The sequence below is a fragment of the Eulemur rufifrons genome, chromosome 1 (assembly GCF_041146395.1).
Source record: "Eulemur rufifrons isolate Redbay chromosome 1, OSU_ERuf_1, whole genome shotgun sequence".
NCBI lineage: Eukaryota > Metazoa > Chordata > Mammalia > Primates > Lemuridae > Eulemur > Eulemur rufifrons.
In genome coordinates this window covers 101,656,948-101,678,305 of record NC_090983.1, presented here as the reverse complement: position 1 = coordinate 101,678,305, position 21,358 = coordinate 101,656,948, and the positions used below count along the sequence as shown (strand labels likewise).

The window sequence follows — 21,358 nt, the reverse complement described above, 5'->3', positions numbered from 1 at the left end:
TCTGCCTGGACTATTCTCTCCATGGGCACCTGCATGCGCACAGCCCACCCTTTCCAAGTCTTTGCTTGAATGCCACCTGCTCCTTGGCCACCCTGTTTAAAGTCACAGTTGGCACCCCAGGGCACCTGAGCTGCTCTAATTCACCTTTGTCACTTCATTACAAAACATGTTATGTTTGAGCTCAGGAGTTCGAGACCAGCCTGAGCAAGAGCGAGACCCCATCTCTACTAAAAATAGAAAGAAATTATATGGACAGCTAAAAATATATATAGAAAAAATTAGCCGGGCATGGTGGTGCATGCCTGTAGTCCCAGCTACTCGGGAGGCTGAGACAGGAGGATCGCTTGAGCTCAGGAGTTTGAGGTTGCTGTGAGCTAGGCTGACGCCACGGCACTCACTCTAGCCTGGGCAACAGAGTGAGACTCTGTCTTAAAAAGAAAAAAAAAAAAGTTGAAAAAAAAAAAAAACATGTTATGTTCACTGTTTCATTCCTCCTGTCCTCCAAGAATGTGTGCTCATGGGGGCAGGGACCCCAATCTGCAGAACAGCGCCTGCTCCAGGCAGGGCCTCCGTAACCACTCGGTGAAAGACGACACAAGGGAATGATCGTCAGCAGCATCACTTGTGTGTTTACATAGAGTCCGCACGGAGGGAAGAAACAGGGTCACAGGAGTTCACAGCCCACACAGGGACAAGGCCTTGGCAATGTGGACCTTACATACTTTTGCAGAGTGACGCCATCGGGCTTCAGTCAGAGCCCAACTTGTCACTTCTAATGACAATGGGTCCCTGATAGGACAGAGGTCAGTGAAGGGTGGGCAGGAGCAGGGAGAAGGTGGGGGTATATTTCACACACAGAGGGCCACCTGCCACCTGTCTCCGTGTCCTCAAAGGTTCCCTCAGCTCTCACCAGCTTCCTAAGAAAGACAGAAAGAGGCGCCATACAGGCAGCCCAAGCCGCAGTCGGGACGTCTGGGGCTGAAGCGCAGTGGCTGATGTAGTCCTGGTGAGGGGAACTAAAGGTCCCATTTGGGCCCTGGACCCCACAGTATCACCCAGTGCCTCCTGCCCCCACCGGTGGCCACCCACGCACTCGCTGCCTCCCACCCAGACGCCCACTGACAGATTGGGGAGAGAAACCCCTGAACCGCCCGGGGCAGCATCCCGGCTGCAATTGCTTGGAGGTTAGAAGGGGGTGCAGAATGAGCTTCACTCTTCTGGGCCTACCTTATTTCGACTGGCAACGGCTTCCTGGGGCAAAGCTTTGCGAAGGTTTCCGAGGGGTCTCCAGGTCCAGCAGAAAAACGTGGGTTGATCCATAGGTCTGGGCACAGGAGTGGGGGTGGGGGAGGTACGGAAAACTTCAACATTTAAAAAGAAAGATTTTTTAAAAAATAACACTTCTAAGTGACTTAGCAGAAACATATTAAACTCTAAAAGCCAATTCTGTGTAAAATTATCTGACATTATGTAGGCGATGGATCTGTACAAATGAGATCTATTACAAATAACAGGCTAAGCAGGCAAACACGACCTGCCTAGCCTGCCTGGGGCTCTGTTCCTCCCATCCCAGCAGACCATGTGCTTCCCTGATGGGGCTGAAGCTCCCCAGGGCCCCTTCACAGGGAGACGGGCTCTGTGTTCCTTCTGCCCCAATTACGTTTGAAAGGTCATTTCATAACTGAGGATTCCTAGCAACCCTTGGAGGTCAAATATTAACTCACAAGGGCAGGAAGATGAGTTAGCACACGTTTTCAGGGAAGCAATTTGGCAATTTGTATCAAGAGCCTCTGCAATAACCCACTGATGCTGCTTTCGCAAATGCTCAGAGATGTGGATAAAGACATGTACACAAAGAGGTTCATCAAGCACTCTTTTCACAGCAAGAAACTGAGAACAACCTAAATGAAGAAAGTGGTAAAGTATTAAGTTTTCATACTGATGGAATATTACACAATGATAAAAAATGTCGTTTACAAAAAGCTATTTTAATGGTGTCAAGAAGTGTTTTGATATAATACTGAATCAAAATAGGAATGCAAAATTTTATTTAAAGTATGAACTCCATTAAGAAAAGCAAGAAAGCAAGTTTAAAAATACTGGAAAGAAAAATGTGGTGATGCTCATGGTGAACAGGGAACTGTGGGTGAGTTTTCTGCATCGTTATGCTTTTGATTTTCCAGATTTACTACAATGAGTGCAGTAACAGATAAAATTGAATTAAAAACTTATTTTAAAAAATGAAGAAGCAGGAAGGGTGTTTCTACCCTTCAGAAGTGGGAGCCCAAACTATAAAGGAAAAGGAAGGCACCTCAATAACAACTCGGCCCCGTAGGGCCACACGGCCAGGTGTAAGGGAGAGGGGGGCTCAGGCCTGAGGGCCCCGGGGCACCTGCCCCAGGTCCCCCAGGGTCTGGAGAGGGAAGCAGTCATGCAGGGACACTCGGCCAGGAGCAGCAGAGCAGCTCCTCCCAGGCTCCGCGACACCCTGGCATACAGAGGCCACCCAGTGTGGGCTAGGAGTGGCTCTGGGTTAGCAGGCCAGGCTTGAAGGCTGCTCTGCCCCCTCCAGCCCTGGCGTCTTGGACCAGTTACTCAAGCCTCTCTCTGTGCCCCGATTCCGCCATCTGCAAAACGGGAATGGTAATACTTCCTCACTCTTGGGTTACAGAGAGCTTGCACATAGTGAGTGCTCAGTCAACATCAGCATCACTTTTAGTCAGCAAGGTCCAGGTCACTGGCCGCAGGAGTGGAGGTGACGCTGTCCGGCATCACTCATGTCACTTTTTCTGCAAGGTCAGTCTGCCAGGGCATTCATCTGTGCTGGCTATAGATCCCTGTGCTGAGCTGGTGGCCTTAGAGTCACCTGGGAACCTTTTAAAGCCATAAGTGTCCCCAGCCCTATCCCGGAGGCCCTGGTTCAGGCCTGAGCGGACCTGGGGGTCTGGGCTGTAACAGCAGTCCCTTGCGAGCCTAACTGCTGCCTTCACTGTCTGCATCCGTCGGAGCTGCTGTAACAAAACACAGGACGGCAAGGCTTGTAACCAGCAGAGACGCAGCTCCCGGGGTTCTGGGAGCTGGGACGTGCCTGCCAAGGCACTGGCAGGCTCTGTGTCTGGCCGGGGCTCTCCTTCTGGTTCAGAGACGGCTCCTTCTGGCCGGGGTGGTGGAAGGGGAGGGTCTCTCTGGGGCCTCTGTTATGAGGGCACTAATCCCATTCGAGAGGGCTCCACCCTCACGACCTAATGGCCTCCCAAAGGCCCTGCCTCCAAATCCCATCACCCTGGGGGTTAGCACTTCAACATACGGATCTGCAGGGGACACGAACTCTCAGGTCACAGCAGGCCACTGGCTGCCAGAGTACACACACTTCCTGGAACAGAAGCCCTTCTTAGGGTGAGCATTAAGAACTGTGTTCCAAGTGTCTTTACAGCTCTTTTAGAATTTGTCTAGCACATTTTCTAGATTTCACCTGAAGACCTCAAAAAAAAAAAAAAAAAAGAACTGTGTTCCAGTGAGTGAGCAGCTGCCGTTTCTGTCGGAGGCGCCCCTCCGCCTCCCTACCCTGTACAGTTCGAGTCACAGCCAACGTCCTTCCTTCCCACGTGCAGAGAGGCAAGCCATCTGCTGGCCGCAGGCCCTGGGAGCCATGCGCTCCACTGCTCAACACCAGGGGAGACACCCACGCACGCAGCTGCAGGACGCCCCCGTGCCGTGCGAGCGCCCCCATCCACGATCGCCGTCAGACCTGCAGACGGCGTCTACAGACTGGGCTCCCGTGCACTCCGGCCCCAGGACACGCCCCCCACCGCAGGTGACACCCTCCTTTAGTCAGCGTCCCCATGGCATTCCCACATGCTCACAGAGCAGCTTCCACTGATCCCGCAACGCAGCACACGTGCCGGGCACAGCAGCTTCCTCAGTTGTCACTGTCTACACAGCTCAGTTAAACCCAGCGCTTGCCACTCTGTCAAAAAGGTTAGAGTTCTATCTCAAGACTTGAAAAGTCGTTTGACCCAGGAGGTTTCAAATCATTTAAACGCTCTGTACTCAGATCATGCCCCAGTGACGTAGCATCACGCACTGCGCCTGCGCAGAGTGCCCGACTCAAGCGAGCACCGCACGGCACCTGTCCTCCCAGGGCCAGGCTGGGCGGAGGTGGACCGCCCTGAGCAACGCTCCTGCCATCTACAGGGGTGGGCAGAAGCAGGTGTGAGAGCTCTGGGGGCACAAAGGCGAGAGGGCTTCTCTTCACCTGCAAGGCCCGAGAGGCCGCTGGAGGAAGTGCTGCCTGGACTGAGTCCCAGACTGAGTAGTAGCAAGGGACGCGGGGAGGTACGGGACGGGAGGAAAACACAGGCAGTCAGGAATGGAGGCGGCCCTGCGCAGAAAGGCGTGGAGGCAAGAGGGGAAGGAAAAGCAGGTGTTTGGGGGGCTATGCTGCAACACCTTGGTCCTCCTCCATCCCCCAGCTGCGGGAATGCAGCCCCTTGGGGACCAAGACCACTGCCCTTCCACACGTGGCCACATCGGACAAGGGACGGGCACAGTGGCGTGGAGGCTGGCCCCACACTCCAACTCCAGGGTGCCCTGACAGCCCCCACCAGCCCCCCCTCCCGCGGGCTTCAGAGCCCTCTGCGGGGCTTTGCGGGGCCCTGTCCCCCTCCCTGCCCAGGTGGTGATCCCAGTGCCTCCTGAGCTGATCTGCCTCTCATAGTCAGCCTCCTGGGGACCCAACCTGCAGCAAACTGCAAGTCGCTTGGCAGCACCTGGAAGACATTTTTAAACAGCAGTGAACAAAAGAGCATGCTCAGTCTTCAGGATTCTGGAAGAAATGTAGGGATTAATGAGCAGTGACTGATCTTAGGCTAAGAAATGAAGCTTCTGACACTGTTTGCTACGTCATTTCCTGATGCCCCTTATGTCTCCCCCCGCCCCCCCAGGGAAGACACTCATTGTTTGATTTCAAGCCACAGAGAAGGTATGAAGCCAGCCTCTTATTGAGGGAAAACTCGGAGATCTGCCCCAGACAGCTGGGGCCCAGAGAGATGAGGTCACCTGTCCCAGGTCACACGCATGGAAGAGCCACATTTCCCAGCAGCCTGTCTGAACTCCAACTTGCTCTCTTCCCACTCTGCTGTCTCCGTGCTGGATGCATTTTGAAAATGCCAAGGTCCTTGTGTCAGGCAGAACCATGTACCCCTCTCCCCAAGATGGCCAGAACCTGTGGGTGTCACCTCACCATTACTCCTGCGGCAGGAGACGTTGCAGATGTGCTCCTGCGATGGAGCATCACCTGGGTCGCCCAGGGACGCTAGATGTAACCACAGGATGCCTGTAAGGAGGCTGGAGAGTCCAGTGAGGGGGGCGCTGTGAGGATGAAAGCAGAGCCTGGGACGATGAGGGCAGGAGCCAGGGACCTTCTTCTAGAAGAAGCTTGAAGAGGCGGATTATCCCGCCTGGTCACCCAGAATGGAGACGCCGTATTCCTGTGGACAAGGTCTGAACACCCCACCTCATTGTGGGAGCCCACAGCGAGCACCGCTGAACGTGGTCTCTAGCAGGGGTGGGTGCGTGTGCTCCACACTGACGGAGCCTCCCCGGAAGGACAGGTCACCGCCACAGGGAGCAGACGTGGCTTAGGGAGAACGTGGCGGGTGGTGGACGGGTGGACACAAAAACGGGACACCAACGAGACCGGGACACGTGGACAACATGAATCGGGCAGGCCAGAGTGAAGCTGTCCTTGGGCACAGGTGACAGCCCCGTGCTGCTCTGTGCAGCAGGCGGAGGTGGCCGTGCAGACCCCGCTGGAGGGGAGGGACATCCAGGTCAGTGAGATGGGGCAGGAGCCCCCCACGCTTCCTGGGTGGCTGCCCCAGGAGGCGTCTGTCTGGATTTAAGCCTAAAAGCTAAAACATCGATGCCCAAGTACAGTGGAGTGAGGGCTGACTGGCCGCTAGGAGGTTTGGGGTTATCTTGGTTTCTGTTTTTCACCAATATGTTTTTGGCACCAGTACATACACGCCTTTGGTGAGCTTTGCGTATTTACTGTGCGCCCGCATGTGGTCCGGGGGATAGTAGCTGGGGATACTCGAGTGATACTCCTGGCCTGGGGTGACCCTGGGGTGGCAGGTGGTTGCAGTCCAGGCTGGCTTTGTCCCGGGGGCTGTGTTCTTTCCGCCTCACTACTGCTGGAACCAGAGGGCGGGCCGCGGTAAGAATGGTAGATTTTGCAAGATTTCTGCCCTTCTCCCAGTAAAAGCCTTTCTAACAATGGGCTGAGTCTTCTTGGGAGGGAGGAGGCCGGGCCCTGACCTAGACCCTGACATCTAGGGGCACAGGACTCCCACCGCCCCTGAGGGAGGTGCTTTTACTGTCTAAGTGCGTGAGTTACGAAAGCTGAGGAGACCACGGAGCAGCCACCCTGGCCCCCGGGTGTGTCTGTCTGAGCCAGGCATGGGGAGGCTTCTTGCCAGCTCCCCCCACCCAGGGGTTTGTTTGCAGGGTCCCCTCCAAGGCCTCCTGGAAGAGGTTATGTCACAAGCATGGGAGAAGGAGTTGCTGGCAGCCTATGCCGGATGCCCAGGGAGCATGAAGCCTGAGCGCTCACTGATGCTGGGCCACACGCTCCACCCCAGTGCCACAGAACGGGAGCCCTCCTGGAAAAAGACACAGGCAGATGCCGGGGTGGGCAGCAGGAGCCAGACTCTGAACGGGGTAGTGGGGGCTGGAGAGCCATCCATGCCAGGCTCCCAAAGGGGACTAGGGGAGGCCTGGGGTGTCCCCTGTCCTGAGAGCAAACACAGCCAAGTCTGCATTTGACACCTCTGGAAACTGAGGCTGGGAGAGAGGAAGGTCCACAGCCAGCCAGCATAGAGTGGGGCGCGGAACGTGTGCCACTGGCCCTGGGAACAAGGCGACGAAAGCCGGGTGCTGGGAAGGAAACCACACGTGATGGTCTCAGGCGGCCCAAGGACAGTGTGCAGGCAGGATTAGTAGTCCTCAGGATACCGCTCAGTTTAGGAGAGGGAAGGAGGGCTTTCCTTCCTGAATCCTAGAGACAATGGTAACCCAGATGTTAAAGGCAAAATAACTTCCTCTGAGAAGAAATGGTATTTTTAAGAGACACAAAAAGGAACAAGGACAGGCAGGCTGCTCCGCACAGCATGGGCGTGACGGAGGGTGGAGCAGGCCGGGGAGCAGCCAGCGCCCTGCGGGACAAACACTCCAGGAAGGATGCGGCTCCCGGCTTCCGTGCTCACCCCGGCACTGGCAAAGGGCTCCTGTGTGTCCACGCTGGGCCAGCTGCGAGTTGGACGTCCCCAGGCCCAGCAGCCCCACTGCCCACAGGTGGGCCAGCTGCAGGCTCTGGCAGGGAGAGAGTCTGCCACAAGCGTCCCCAGCCCCTGTGCTCAAGGCCACTTGTTTCTGTGCAGTTCCTGGGTCCCAAATGGGGTGCCAAGTCAGTGGGCCTGGGGTGGGTCTGCAGGGTCTGCATTCTAAACAATGCAGGTGCCTGGGATCAGGGACCTCCCATCTGTACCCAGTGCCTCTGCAGGGATGTCACACCCTAGCCTAAGTAGCCCCAGGACAGGGGAATCCCCCCTCAGTCCACATCTGCAGGTGCCCAGCGCTGGTAGGCGCAGCTGCTCTCTCACCTGTGCGGTCTCGGTGGAAGGAGGGGAGCTCATGCCTGCCCTTCTAAGTGCGAGCCCGCGGAGAGGGCCTGGGACTCCTTGCAGGCCCAGCCTTCACAGCTGCCTTCAGAAGGCACCACAGTTGGCAGCGGGCATGAGCCCAGCCGCCCCCTCAGCTCCATCCTGCAGCGGCGCAGCCGTCAGACGCTGCCACTGTATGCCTCAACTGTCTGGCTGCTGCTGCAACGTGAGCAAAGAACAGCTTCTCTGATTGAGAACCAGCCCCAAGAGAACACTCTGGGACATGCTCAAAAGCACAGCAGAGGAGCCTACACCCCTCACGGTGGCAGTGCCTCCAGAGGCCCAGACACAAGGGCACCCACCCACCGCCCTGCAGAACTGGTGTCAAAGAGGTGCCAAAGACCCCAGGATGTGGAGCCGGGCGCAGCCTGCATCATTCTCCTAAGACAGAGGCCCAGGTCTGCCTCTAGGGCGCTTCAGGTCAGCTCCACGTGACCCACACTCACCAGCAAGGTGGGGAAGCCCAGGCCAGACAGTGGCCACTACCGCCCAGCCCTCCGGAGGTGGAGCTCCAACGTGCTGCCCATGGGTGCCCATGATGGGGCCACCAGCGCAGGACCCAAACGTCCTGTGCCCTGCCCCCCAGTAGCTGTGACCTTGGAGCTCCCAGGCCAGGGGCTTCCTGGGTGTGGAGCTACCTCCCTGTGAAGGCAAGGAAACAAACCCACCCAGGGAAGAAGCAGGCAGCAAAAAGCCCCCTTTGCACAAGCTGGAATGGAGCTCAGCTCTGCCCCCACTGCCAGTGGTTACTGAATAAATCTGTTTTCCCAATTTAGCGATGATCCAGCTTTGCTGATCTTTGACACTACCTCGTACTGTCAAAGGATCCTTCCATGCCCGAAAGAAGGGCGGGGTGAGGAGCTCCAGGGGCACACGTGAGCGGGCGACACTGCACCTCTCCTGGGCGTTGCCTGTGTGCTGGGCATGTCTGTGTACATGGATGTGAAAGTGTCCGTGTCCCCCATCCACTAAGAGGAAGATCTGGGAATATAGACCTTGTCCCTCTGACTCCAAAATGCCAAGGATTTCAGCCAGGACCAAGTGGCAACGTGTGAGAAGCTGCTAATGTCAGGCGTGGTCATCGCAGGAACTGAAACACGTGCACAGAACCCGGCTGGGCTCTGTGGCTGAGGCCGCGAGGACGGAGCTCTGTGGCTTTTGAACAGTGGTACGGAGGCTGTCCCAGGAGGGAGGGAGGAGGAGGACGAGGAGGAGGGAGGAAGGGGAGCCGGAGGGGAGTGGCTGTCTCCTGCCCTCTTCCTTCCTCAGCTTCTCCACGGCCATTCCCAAAAGGAAGCCAGGATGACAGCAGCCTGGAAAGGGATGTCCACTCTTACTTCAGAAGAGCCTCCTCTCTGAGCCACAGCCTCCCCGCCGAGCTCTGTCTGCAGGGAGTTCTGTGAATTTATGAGGCGCTGAAGAAATGCTGACGGTGCAGCTCTGGCCGCCCAGCAGGCAGCCCAGCACCCTCATTAGCCCCGCTTCCTGCAGGGGGCAGGGAGGGCAGGGGGGCGCTGCGGGGCGCAGGCACCCGACAGGCGCCGAGCATGGGGGCTGCCCCCAGAGCCCAGGCCACGGGCGATCAGGGGGACCGCAGGCTGCGGCACCCACCACTGTGGGCTCCAGCCGCTGAGCAAGGTCACGCCCACCCTGAGGACCCCGGGAAGCGCGAGACTGGCGAGGGCCATCCGCAGCGCAGCCCCCGCTCCCAGGCAGCTCATTTGCTCCTTTTACCCCAAGAGCAGGACAGGAAATTCCACGTGGAAGAAAAGACCCTTTTCTTCTCAGGAGCCTGGCTCTTCTGAAGTCCCTCCTGATTCACCGAGTAGTCACATTTTCTCAATCACACAACTTCCACATGTTTTAATGTCTTTTCTAAAATGCGTAATAATCGCTACCAGTTATTTAGGGCTCAGTGTGCAGCAGGCCCAGGGTGAGGCAGGCGGCTGCGGGGTCGCTGCCGCCCCTCGTGGGACGAGCCTCTGAAGCACCAGGAACACACAGGAGCCCAAGTTCAGAGACAGCAGCTTGCCTGACTCCACACAGCTGGCACACTGGGCGGAGGCCAGGGGACACCTGAGCCCGTGTTTGGTGACTTACCAGAGTGTTTTCACATTCGTTCCCTCCCGTGATTCCAGCATGGCGTGAGCAGGGCAGGAATTACCCCGTTTAACAGATGTGGACACCGGGGCCCTCTCTGGGTCTCAGCGTCCCCCCCGGAGCCGCGGGGCCAGGCAGAGAGAAAGCCAGTTAGAGCCTAAATATCCCATGTCCTGGTCCATATGTCATTTCTCCCTGCCAGGTAACCTTTCCTTTGACGACAATTTAAAAAGTTTAAAAATTAACTGGGTAACATGGTGTGACTGGATCAAGCCTGGTGTGGAGAGGAAGCACGGGGGAGGGGTAAGGAGACAGAGAGGCCAAACCGGCCAGGGGACAGTGGGGAGGCAGCGGGCAGTGGTCCCGGGGGCTGGTCCACTCGCGCCTCTGCCAGGATGAGGACAGGGGAGGGGAGAGCCACAATACTGAACTCAGTGGCCCTAATCTCCACACACCCAGAGGCAGGCATCATGCCGGAGTCTCTCCCAGAAAGAACCTAGGGGCCCTTAGGACGGCCCCAAGCCAGGCAGCTTTGGGGACAAGACTGATCTGTCCCAGACATCCATGACTTGGGCCTTTAATCCCCCAGTCGCTGGCCACACACTACAGTGCCTTAGGGTCATCCTGCAAGTGCGTGTGTGTCTGCACTCCCACCCCAGGGCTGCGGCGTGAGGGGCGGGGCAGGAGGTCCCTCCAGCACGGCTGCCCTGGCACAAGCCGGGCAGCACCCACTCAACATGCCTCTGCCTTCTGCTAGGAAAATGATCGCCACGGCTAGGCTTTGCCCTCAGAGTTTGATCCTAAATAGTATTTCCAACAAAAGTCTTGTAAATTGATTTGTAGGAAAGGTGAGTGATGGAGAAAAATGAAGAGCTGCAGACATTGAATTCAATATCGAATAATCTAATATGCCCAATTTCATTTTCTTTTCCTACCTTTGATGTTTGCAAGCAAATCTTCGGCACTGTGGTTGCACATATATCTCAGTGCAAAACGGTGGAGCAGCAATAAATATGCGCATTATCCAGACACATGGCTGCCAGTTTCAGGGGGAAACGGCAAAGAGTGGTCTGTGCTCCTCCAGTGATTCATAGGCAGGAAATTCACTTACTCTCCCTGACCCTTGGCTGTTGTCAGCTCTCATAATTCTAGAAAAGAGGAGAGCAGGTCAAGGGACACACAGATGGTAAGAGGAGGAGGCACCGAGGAGTGCCCGGCCTGGAGGCTAAGAGAATATCTTTTATTAAGCAATAATGACGTCTTGGCCTCCAGAACCCCTAAGCTGCCCAGAGCCTCAGCCTGATCTGCTTCCAACTCTGAAATATCCAACCAATCCTAAACACATGGGTGCCCGTCCCCAGCCTGAAAGTGCACGAGCAGAGCACCTCGCCCTGCAGCCCTCCCTCATCTTTCCCCGCCTGTCCCCCAGGCAACGTCACCACCCCTGGAGGCTGCTGGAACACACCACCAACCATCAGCCTCTGTCGCTCTCTTCTCATCCAAACCTCTCAGAGCTTCCAAAGACATGGTCCTAACACGTGAACCTTGCCATGGCCAGAATTCCTCTGTGGCTTTCCTCCTACGCCCTTTGCTTGACTCTAAAACCTCCCACTACAACACACTCTCTGACTCTCTTTCCTTTGTTTTTCCCACTCACACACATGCTCACCCCTGAATAGACTATGAGCTTGTTAAAAGAAGTTTGTGTCTAGTTCATGTGTTAGCTCTCCATCCCTAGTGCAGTGTCTGGGGTGCTGGACAGGAGGATGGTTGGATGGACAGGTGGGTAGGTGGATAGATGGATAATGGGTGGATGAATGAGTGGATAAAAGGATGGCTGGGTGAATGGATGAATGGTTGGGAGAATGGATGGGTGAATGGATGGATGGGTGAATGCATGGGTGGTTGGGAGAATGGATAGGTGATTGGATGGATGGGTGGATGAATGGGTGGATGCATGGATGGATGGATGGATGGGAGAATGGGTGGATGGATGGATGGGTGAATGGATGGGTGAATAGATGGCTGGGTGAAGGAATGGTTGGGTGGATGGACAGATGAGTAGTTGGATGAATGGGTTTCACCTCTGGTGAAACTTACACTTCACAGCATCCTGTCTATGTCTGAGTCCCATGACAAATCTGCTCATCCTCCATGTGGGTGCATCAGGCCCACAATTGTGCCTTCAAGGCCCCACCTTCCTGGCCCAGTCACCATTCCAGTAGCTGCTCAGAACCTCTCACTCAACAGAGCAGCCCTCTCCCCCAGCTCTTTTTTCATCTGCCTCCCATGATTTAGGTCCTTGATTAAAATGAACAGCCACAGCCACAAACAGAGCCCTATAGCCATGGTACAGAAAACCTGTCTAAATCAAACAGAGCTTGCCACCCAAGCTATGGGCACAGGAGCCCAGATGATTTCTGTCCATCTATGTCAATCACCCCCTTGCAGTGCCGTGCTTCCATTCTGTCCACAGGGACATGATTAGAAATACTGCCACGAGTTTCGCAGGACACGCAGTACGCGTGTTTGGGAGCACCGGGTCTTGCGGCTCGGAATATCTGCCCCGCGTGACCGACATCATGAAGACGTGGCTTCTTTGTGATGAGCCCATCCAGGCCTCCATGGGCCCAGAGGGTGTCCAGGACTTCCCTGGCTTCACAGCCACAACAGCAGCTACACTGGAGTCTGTCACTGCATGGACACAGGGGCCACCCCAGGGGCTAAGTGGCCTCTGAAGGACAAGGATGCAGAGGACTTCTGACTTAAGATGGCTAATTGAGCATGCACCCCTAATTTCACTTCCTCCCAACCCTCACCCCTGCAAAATAAAACACAGTAAGGAAATCTTCTAAAAGGCATAAATCCACAAGGACAAAGAAAACAGGAGGAGATGCAACACCAAAAAATTATAAAAGGTGGAAAGTAAACTGGAAGAAGGAAATCCTAGGCCAGCGGTGGAAGAAGCAAAGAATCAACCCACCTCACTCTGAAGTCTCAAATGCTCAGACGTGGCCACACCAGGAACTTGTATTATAGAATTAGGAGTGACCACGGGGCTGAAACAGGGGCACTGGCTAGAAGCTGCTTGAGAAGCAGTGGGACCCCTAGATCCGTTCCCTCACTCTGCCCAGCTCCTTTGCCTTAGAGTGGAAAATTTCTGACTACAGCTTACACACCTGAGTTCCCTGATGGACAAACTGAAGCCCTCTCCACAGGACTTTGCCTGAAACCTCACCTCTTCCCTCTCCTGTTGCCCCAACGCCCTCATCCTTTTCCTTGGAGTCACTGCACACAAACCTTCACTTAAGCTAAGCATCTGTCCCTTGGGAACCTGGCCCAAGACAGTGTGCATATCCAAAAAGTGAGTTTCTAAAGAAAAAAAGAAACCAGAAAAAACAGAATGGAGAAAATCAAATAAATAAGAAAATCCCCTGAACCAAAGAGTTCCAGATTGAGGGGTCTATTGCATAACCAGCAAAATGTATGAAAATAGACCCACCCCAGTTCACCTCACTGTGACAGTTTAGAACACAGAACTAAAATCAGATTCTATAAATTTTTGGAAAGGAAAAAAATAGGTCACATATTTTGGGTTAAGGCTTAAAAATGCCTTTGACCTTCTTGGAAGCACACAGGAAGCTAGAAAACACGGGAGCAATACCTTCTTAAAGCATAATTATTTCCCACCAGAGTTCTATACTCAGGCACATATTTATCAACTGTGGAAGTAGAAAAAAAAGATAATTTCAGATAAGTAAAGTCTAAAAACATTTATCTCACGCTTTCTTTCTCAGAAGATACTGAGAATGTGTATCTTCGTTGGAGGATGTGCACAAATGCGAGAGAGTAAACCAAGAAATAGGCAGACGTGGGATCCGGGGTACAGGAGATCCCACCTCGGAGAAATAGGAAGGGAATCTCCAGGGCAAAGGTCAAGGAAGATCCCAAGATGACAACTCTGCCAGCCAGAGAGGGCAACCAGTCCGGACTGGAGCAGGGTGGCTCCAGAGACAGACATGGTGAGGGCTGCCACCATCTGCCCTCTGGCATTCTACCTGCTGTGAAACTACCAGAGGAGGTGTCCAACCAAGGAAATAAATCAAGGAAGAGGGACCTGGGGTCCAGGATTCAGGGGCTGCATCCCAGAAAAAGTTCAAGATGAAAGTAAGGAGACTCCCCAAGAGATAGTCATACAGCAGACCTGGAGAATAACTGGCCTAAAGAGAAGGAGGCTGGAGACACCCAAGATATAAATTAGAACTATTAGAACCTGATATAACTGACCTTGTGGAAAATGTAATGGAAAGACTATGAAAAGATATGGAAAGAATAAGTACAGAGAAAGCTAAGCCAGTGAAAAATAAAGATAAGTCACTTATTAATTTCAGTGAAAAAAAAAAAAAGAAAAGAATCATAGTATACTATGTGGCTCTGCTTGAAATAATATTTGCATCAGCATATGTGGGAGCTACACTAACTCCATCCTGAATGTGAATCCACCACATTGACTTCTGATTAACCCCAATTTTGGAAATGCCTCTAATGTTTCCAGTTTATCTACTCTTCCTTGTGTAAGAGCAGGTACTTACAGTAAATCCTGCTCTCAAGCAAATTCCTACATGTCCTCTGAAGCACACATACCCTTTCCCTGTGGTATATAAGCCCTGGCTCTAGGGGTAAGAGTGCACAGATTTACCTGTCTGGCAGCCACCCAAGACCATGCTTCTGTCCGTAAATTCCCCACTAAGTCACCCTATACTGACAGACTGGGTGTGTCAGCCTCATTCTTTGGTTTCCTGGCTCCTTCTGCATTTGGGGGTCACTTTGCATATACGGCCCCTTCATGAAACAGCATATTACAATAAACCCAGAAAACTCATTGAGAAAACATGGCAATAACTCTAGTAGCCCCCCTCATCCAATGGGGATGTTTCAAGATCCCTAGTGGATGCCTGAAACAGCAGACAGTATTGAACCCTGTATATAACATGTTTTTTTCCTATAAATATGTACAAACCTATGATAAAGTTTAATTTATAAATTAGTCATTGTAAGAGATTAACAATGTCAACTTAAAGGAAGAAACTGAGGCAAAATTAATATAAGTAGAAAGTTCATTTGGGCCAAATTTGAGGACCGCAATCCAGGAGACAGGGATTCAAGTTGTCCTGAACATATGCTCTGAATATCAACAGTTCCAAGTGAGCTTTTCCAGGAAACAAGAAGGGCAGTTTGTCAGTTGAACACAAGCTATTGATTGGCCACACATTCTTCTTTGTATCACAAATTCCAAAAACATGAAGATAATGAATGAGGGTCACACTATGCAATTTGTGGTAACATTTCAGATAATTTGTCAGCTAGTCAGGAAACTGCAGGAAAGGAAAGAAAAAAGCCAAAATGACTTTAAACTATTAAACCCAGACATGTAGGGGAATGACAGAAACCTCATGCTCAGGTCTCCCGGGGCCTGATGAATTTGCCCACCTCACATTCTTCAGACTGCTCTGAGTCCCTTTTCTTTCTCATTTACCCCTTTTGATTGACATCTTTATCTTCTGAAAGCATTGATGGTGAACAGTTGAGACACGAATTTGTCCCCCATCACTGGGAAGGCTCATTCCCAGGTAGCCTCATCCCACGTTGGCGGGAAAGAGAGGTACCAAGGCTTAGGAACTTAGCAAGGTCTCACAGGTGAATTGACGGGCACCGCCAAGGGACAGAGCAGTGGATCTATCAGGCCTCCCTGACAATGGAGCTGCCGACTGCTGCGTCATTTCTAAGCATCTAGCTACCATGATTTTAGTTTTTGTGTTGACATTAGACATCTAGAAATGTAAGGCATAATCAGTTTAAGAATCAAAAATATGACATGAATAAGGACAATTATTAACAAAACAATTTGAAATCCAGACCTACAAACTCTTCCTATTTCTGAAGGTAACCAATCAAATAAATCATGCAAGGAGCCTGTGTTGCTAACATCTTGTAGTTATTTACCCTTTTGAGTGATTCTTTCTAACGGTTTCCACTTCTCATTCTGATCTGAAGAACAAGGGATTGGCTGCAGGTCAGCTTCAGTTGGGGATGTCAAGTAATGGAAGATGTCCACTCAGGCAGGGCTGCCTTTTTTAAATGAGAAATGGGAATCCAAGAGTCAATGACTTTGAGTTTAGCTGCACAAGGATTGATTAACAATACCTGATATGGTCCCTTCCAATGGGTTTGGAGAGGGTCCTTTATTTGATAGCTTTTCCAATAAAAAAAAAATCTCCAGGTTGGAAGCCTGGAGATTCTATCTTTGATGTCTTTATCTCCTGGGAGGTCATTGTCATAAGAATCTTTAATTAATTTAGAAATTTTAATGGGAAACTTTATAAGGTCTTGCAATAATGAAGAATCTCACCTTTAAGGAGAGCTAGTTCGTAGCCTCCTTTATCCAGGTGCATGGGCCTTTCTGTTTTTATTTCAGAGATAAAGCTGATGTTTTCCAAATAGGGTAGCACATAAGTTAAACAGCACCAGTGGAAGGGCCTTAGGACAGAGAAGGTTAAAAGTTTCTGTGAGCTTTGTCAATTGATTTTTATTATCCCACCTGTGGGTTCCACCAGTCCGGGAGACTGAGGACAGTATGCACAATGGAAATGCTGAAAAATAGGCCACATGTTACAAACAACTGAATTATTTGACCAGGGAAATAGGTTCCTCAGTCACTGTGAAGCTCCAAATGAACTCCCCAAGAAGAAATAGGACAAGGCTTAAAATGTTCATGGTTAAAGATAATTTTGACAAAGAAATTTGGTCACTTTTTTCAGTTTACTCAAAAGGGGTGAACAAAATCTTTTGCAATCTTTTATTAATATTCCACAAAAATCTTGTTCAAAAGAAAAAAACAAATTCTACCCGTGTATCAGTGTATTACTAATATTAAACCTAATTTTAATGAAACCTTATAAATAGATCTATCTAATCTCAATCATCTTTGACCACACAAAATAAGATTTCCATAAACATTTTACAGCCTCTTACCATTTTTTCTATTCTTTTTCTTCCCCCAATTTTTTATATTCATTCTGTTTTATCTGTCATTCTTTTTTATTCCTTTAACTTAAGACAACCTTAAAATAACCTCCAAACTAGACAAAATTACCTTTTACTTAACACCACATTCTCATGTCTTTCTTATAATTTTTCTTACCAAAAACACATCCTACTTTTTTTATACACTGTGTATATAGAATTGTTTCTCTTTTATCTAATAGTTCTAATTACATATATTAACTACAAACTTAACTCTTGGTAACCCTAATTTCTAGTGGAAAACCTAAAAAGTAAGCAATTTTCATTTTTATGTATCAGGTGCGGAGCCCAAGACAGAGGGCAGAGATGTGAAGACGACGTCTGGAGGATCTGACCCCTCTCAGCATGGCCAGGAGGCAGAGCCGGGTGAGGAAGGACATACTGGGTGTGGCTCTGCCCTACAGCTGTAGCCTGGGCCCTGTGGGCACACATATGTCTTCAGGCCTCACCATGGCCACCTGTCTTGTCCCCAGAATCTAAAGGCTCAAGCCAAAGTTCACAGTAAGACATTTGCAAGGTGTCAAGCACCAGCATCTGCCCTCACAGCTTTAGCTCACAGACAAATCAAGCAAGCATCAAAAATATCACATAAGCAACAGTTTTATAACCTTAAAACTTCTGGCAGGGGCAGTATACATTTGGCTGACCAGTAGACTCGGGCAAAAATGTCTAAAATTCTGAAGACATTTATATTTTATTTTACCAACAATTTTAAAACTAAGCTTTATTTACCAAAGATTACTAAAGTCATATAAATTTGAAAGGCATTTGGGCTAGTTATTTAATTTATGCATATTCATTTATTTATAAGTCAGTTTGGTACCATGTAGACAATATACAAACACAGACATGTACACATAAAATAGAGACAGATACAAATAAAGATTTTACAGCTCTGATTTTAAAATTTTAGCCATGAGACAGGTAATTTAAAAAAATAATGGGATTAAACTGTGCCACCATACGTGGAACAAGTTAAAGTTTATCTGTCCCACATGGCCAAAGGCTTTACCAAATTTTAGAGAAAACAGGATAGCAAATTTACATCTCAAAGCACAGAAAAAATTTAAGCATTTTCAAGAAGGAGTTTGGGTGTGTTAATTAGAGAAAGATTAAAAATGGTTGCCATGGTAACACAAAATCTTAGGAATTCAACACAGGATTGTATAAGGAGACCAATTTCATTTAGATAGGTAGCTTCTAATGTAGGCTCTCTTTTTCAGCCCGGCCACTGAGCTCAGGGCTCTGCCCAGTAACCAGTAGGGTCAAAAAAGCAGCTGCAGTTTCCACGGCCTATGATACTTAAATATGTGAGAAGCAGGCACAGCTGGAAAGTAGAGCATCTAGATCTTTAAAAATCAAGGATCCCACTTTTGTACTGAGTCCTGGGTCCCCAAAAAGAAGAAAATGCCACAGGACTGTTATGCACAATGTTTCCACCGTGCACCTCACCTCAAAGATGTTCCCCCAAGGCGGGCGGGCAGTCCAACGCCAGTCAGCCCACCCTGTGGTCAGCCCACCCCACCGAAGTCTAATCCCTCAGGGCAAGTGCTCCCACAGCCTCCAAGCATCCACACCATTCCTTTCTTATCTTTTTACTTTTGAGTCACAGAAGCTGTGACATGCTTTTTTTTTTTGTCTAAACACACAAAGAAATTAGTACCACCTACAGTGATAACCATTCATTGCAACAGCTGTCAGGCACCTCCAAAACTGCGGCTCTCACCAGTAACTTGCCACAAAGGTCAATTTCCCTCTCACAGGACACAGTAATCTCTGGTAGCCCCAAAAGCCAAAGAGATCAGGAAACTCAATTCAAAAGAGAACAGAGCTTTTGACCTAAGAGGAGCTTGCCCGCTCCTCGGGACTGTACAATGAAGGCAGAAGATCCCAAAAAGGGGGCCTGTGATGCCGTTTCTGTTGCTGTTGTTTCTCAAGGGCTCTCAGAGCAGCCCTGCAAGGGCTGCTAGAAGTCTCTGTGAGATATTTTCATGTCGTATTGAAGACAGCAAAATGAAGGAGGACCATAAGTAGAAGGTAACAGAAGAACAAATCTTAGAAAAGCAAATCTGGGGAGACTTTAAGTTTTCTAAAAAGCACATGAAGTTTTACATTTTTCTCAGTGAAAATCATGCCAACAAGAAAAAAAGTAAACAGAGGGACCAAACATATTTAAAAAGAGGTTTCAATAAACTGCAAAAAAAAAAAATCCCAGAAACAGGATCCAAATGAGAATAAGCAAAAGGGTCTTTTTTTTTTTTTGAGACAGAGTCTCGCTCTGTTGCCCAGGCTAGAGTGCCGTGGCGTCAGCCTAGCTCACAGCAACCTCAAACTCCTGGGCTTAAGTGATCCTACTGCCTCAGCCTCCCAGTAGCTGGGACTGCAGGCATGCGCCACCATACCCGGCTAATTTTTTCTATATATTTTAGTTGGCCAGATAATTTCTTTCTATTTTTAGTAGAGATGGGGTCTCGCTCTTGCTCAGGCTGGTCTCGAACTCCTGCCCTCGAGCAATCCACCCGCCTCGGCCTCCCAGAGTGCTAGGATTACAGGCGTTAGCCACCGCGCCCGGCCTAAAAGGGTCTTTTTATTTTCAAAAAAAAAATTATAGCCTGAAAATCAGCTTTTAATTTTTAATTAAGCTGACTTCTAACCATAGAGCTCTTTAAAAAAAAAAAAAACCTTCCAAATCTCTTAATATCAGATTTCAGCCAGGACAAACAGAAAGTAGGCCTCCCATTTGATTGTCTGGTTCTAAAACCTGCTTTTTCCAAGTATACATGCAAATATGTTAATTTAGGAATTTAAAAAGACTCCCATTTTTGGTCATTGTGATTTGGGGTCATCTCGAGTGACACGGGTCCCTTTACCTAGGTCTTTGCAAGATAGAGCTCCATCGGTATACAGAAACCCAGCTGGTATTTCCAAGGGGATTTGCCCCTTAAAGAAAATCTCAGTTTTGATGAGCAGTTGCCCCAAATTTGAGAAATTTCTTTTCAAAAGCGACCAAGGCCTGAACAGTGTATTGGGTCAAAGTATACTGCTTTGTGAGCATCACTACTCAGAGAGTCACCAGTGAGTTGTGAGTTGCTCTTTTACCTGTCTCCGAATCTCTGGGCACTTTGCAGCGGCAGAGTGCTCCAGGTGCCAAATGACCAACCCTCATGTGCACCTTCCAGCTGAGTGGAAAGTCCCCGCAGGGGCCCTTTGGGTGGAGAGGCACTATGAGACCACTATATGACATGGACAGATGTCCCAACACCTCTGCAAAGTCTCGAGCCTCCTAGGGCCTCCAGGTGGGTCTTAACTTTGGGGTGAAAGAATTCACCCTTATGCACCTTCTGTTTTGAAAATAGGAATTGGACACAAATGAAAATACAAGTCCAAATTACAAGCCATAGGAAGCAGCTGCAATTTTAAAAGCATGGTATGTAATTTTAGCCCAGCCCCCTCAACAAAAAATGTGAAACTACTGGTGCTAGACTGCCAATACTGTAACCCAAACCTCATGCCATGAGGTAGAGGCAGAGAAGGCGGAAGTTCTCTTCAGAGATTTTGACCCAAATCTCCTGTCCAGAGACAGAGATGGAAGTCTTTGCTCCTAAAGGAAAAGAGAGGGTTTGATAAACAGCCCAAATAAATTCTAGATCTCAACTGAGAGAAAGGGAAGTCTGGATTCAGGAGAACTCACCCTTTGCACCCAGGAAACCTCTGGAGCCTAAGGAGCACAAGAGGGTTGTGATGGTACCAGGTCTGAGAGGAGTGCCTGGAGGTCAGGTGCATCACTCTGAAATGTTGACTAAAGGCAAAAACGGAGGCAAAACTAATATAAGCAGAGAGTCTATTTGGGCCAAGTTTGCAGAATGCAACCCAAGAGATATGGATTCAAGTTGCCCTGAATATGTGCTCTGAATAGTAGCAGCTACGAGTGGGTTTTTCAAGGAAAAAACAAGCGACTGTTCCTAAGTTGACAGGAGCTATTGATTGCCCGTACATTGTTCTTCGCATCACAAATTCCAGGAACATGGAGATAATGAATGAGGGTCACACTGTGCAATTTGTGGTAACATTTTAGGTAATTTGTCAGCTAGGCTGGAGACTAGTGGGAAGAAAAGAAAACAAAATACCTTCAAACAACCCCAGGCATGGCTCCAGGGGGTGGGGGGTGAATGAACTCTCACATCACGTGTCTCTGGGCCTGACAAATTTGCATACCTCACATTATTCGGGCTGTTCTGGGTCATTTTTCCTTCTCAATAACAATAAATAATAAAATATAATAACTATAACAATAAACTGTAATACAAGTTATGTGACTATGGTCTCTCTCTCTCTCTCTCTGTGTCTCTCTCAAAACCTCTCATTGTACGATGCTCACGCTACCGAAAGCTCGGCACTTGTCCTCAAGGCCACGTCAGAAGAACAAAACAAGTGGTTTGAGGAGAAGGAAAGAG

The 21,358-nt window shown here is 50.1% G+C and overlaps 1 long non-coding RNA gene and 1 other non-coding gene across 2 annotated transcripts; one reads left to right on the top strand and one right to left on the bottom strand.

The window, feature by feature from the left end:
• Positions 1-469: 469 nt before the first annotated feature.
• On the bottom strand, positions 470-9,962 carry LOC138387061 (uncharacterized). Its single transcript, XR_011233909.1, has 3 exons — positions 9,822-9,962; positions 1,228-1,324; positions 470-917 (listed from the first exon to the last, which is right to left on the bottom strand). It is a non-coding gene; the product is annotated as an uncharacterized lncRNA (long non-coding RNA).
• On the top strand, positions 3,420-3,482 carry LOC138388012 (U7 small nuclear RNA). The gene has a single exon (XR_011234034.1). It is a non-coding gene; the product is annotated as a U7 small nuclear RNA (small nuclear RNA).
• Positions 9,963-21,358: the final 11,396 nt, after the last annotated feature.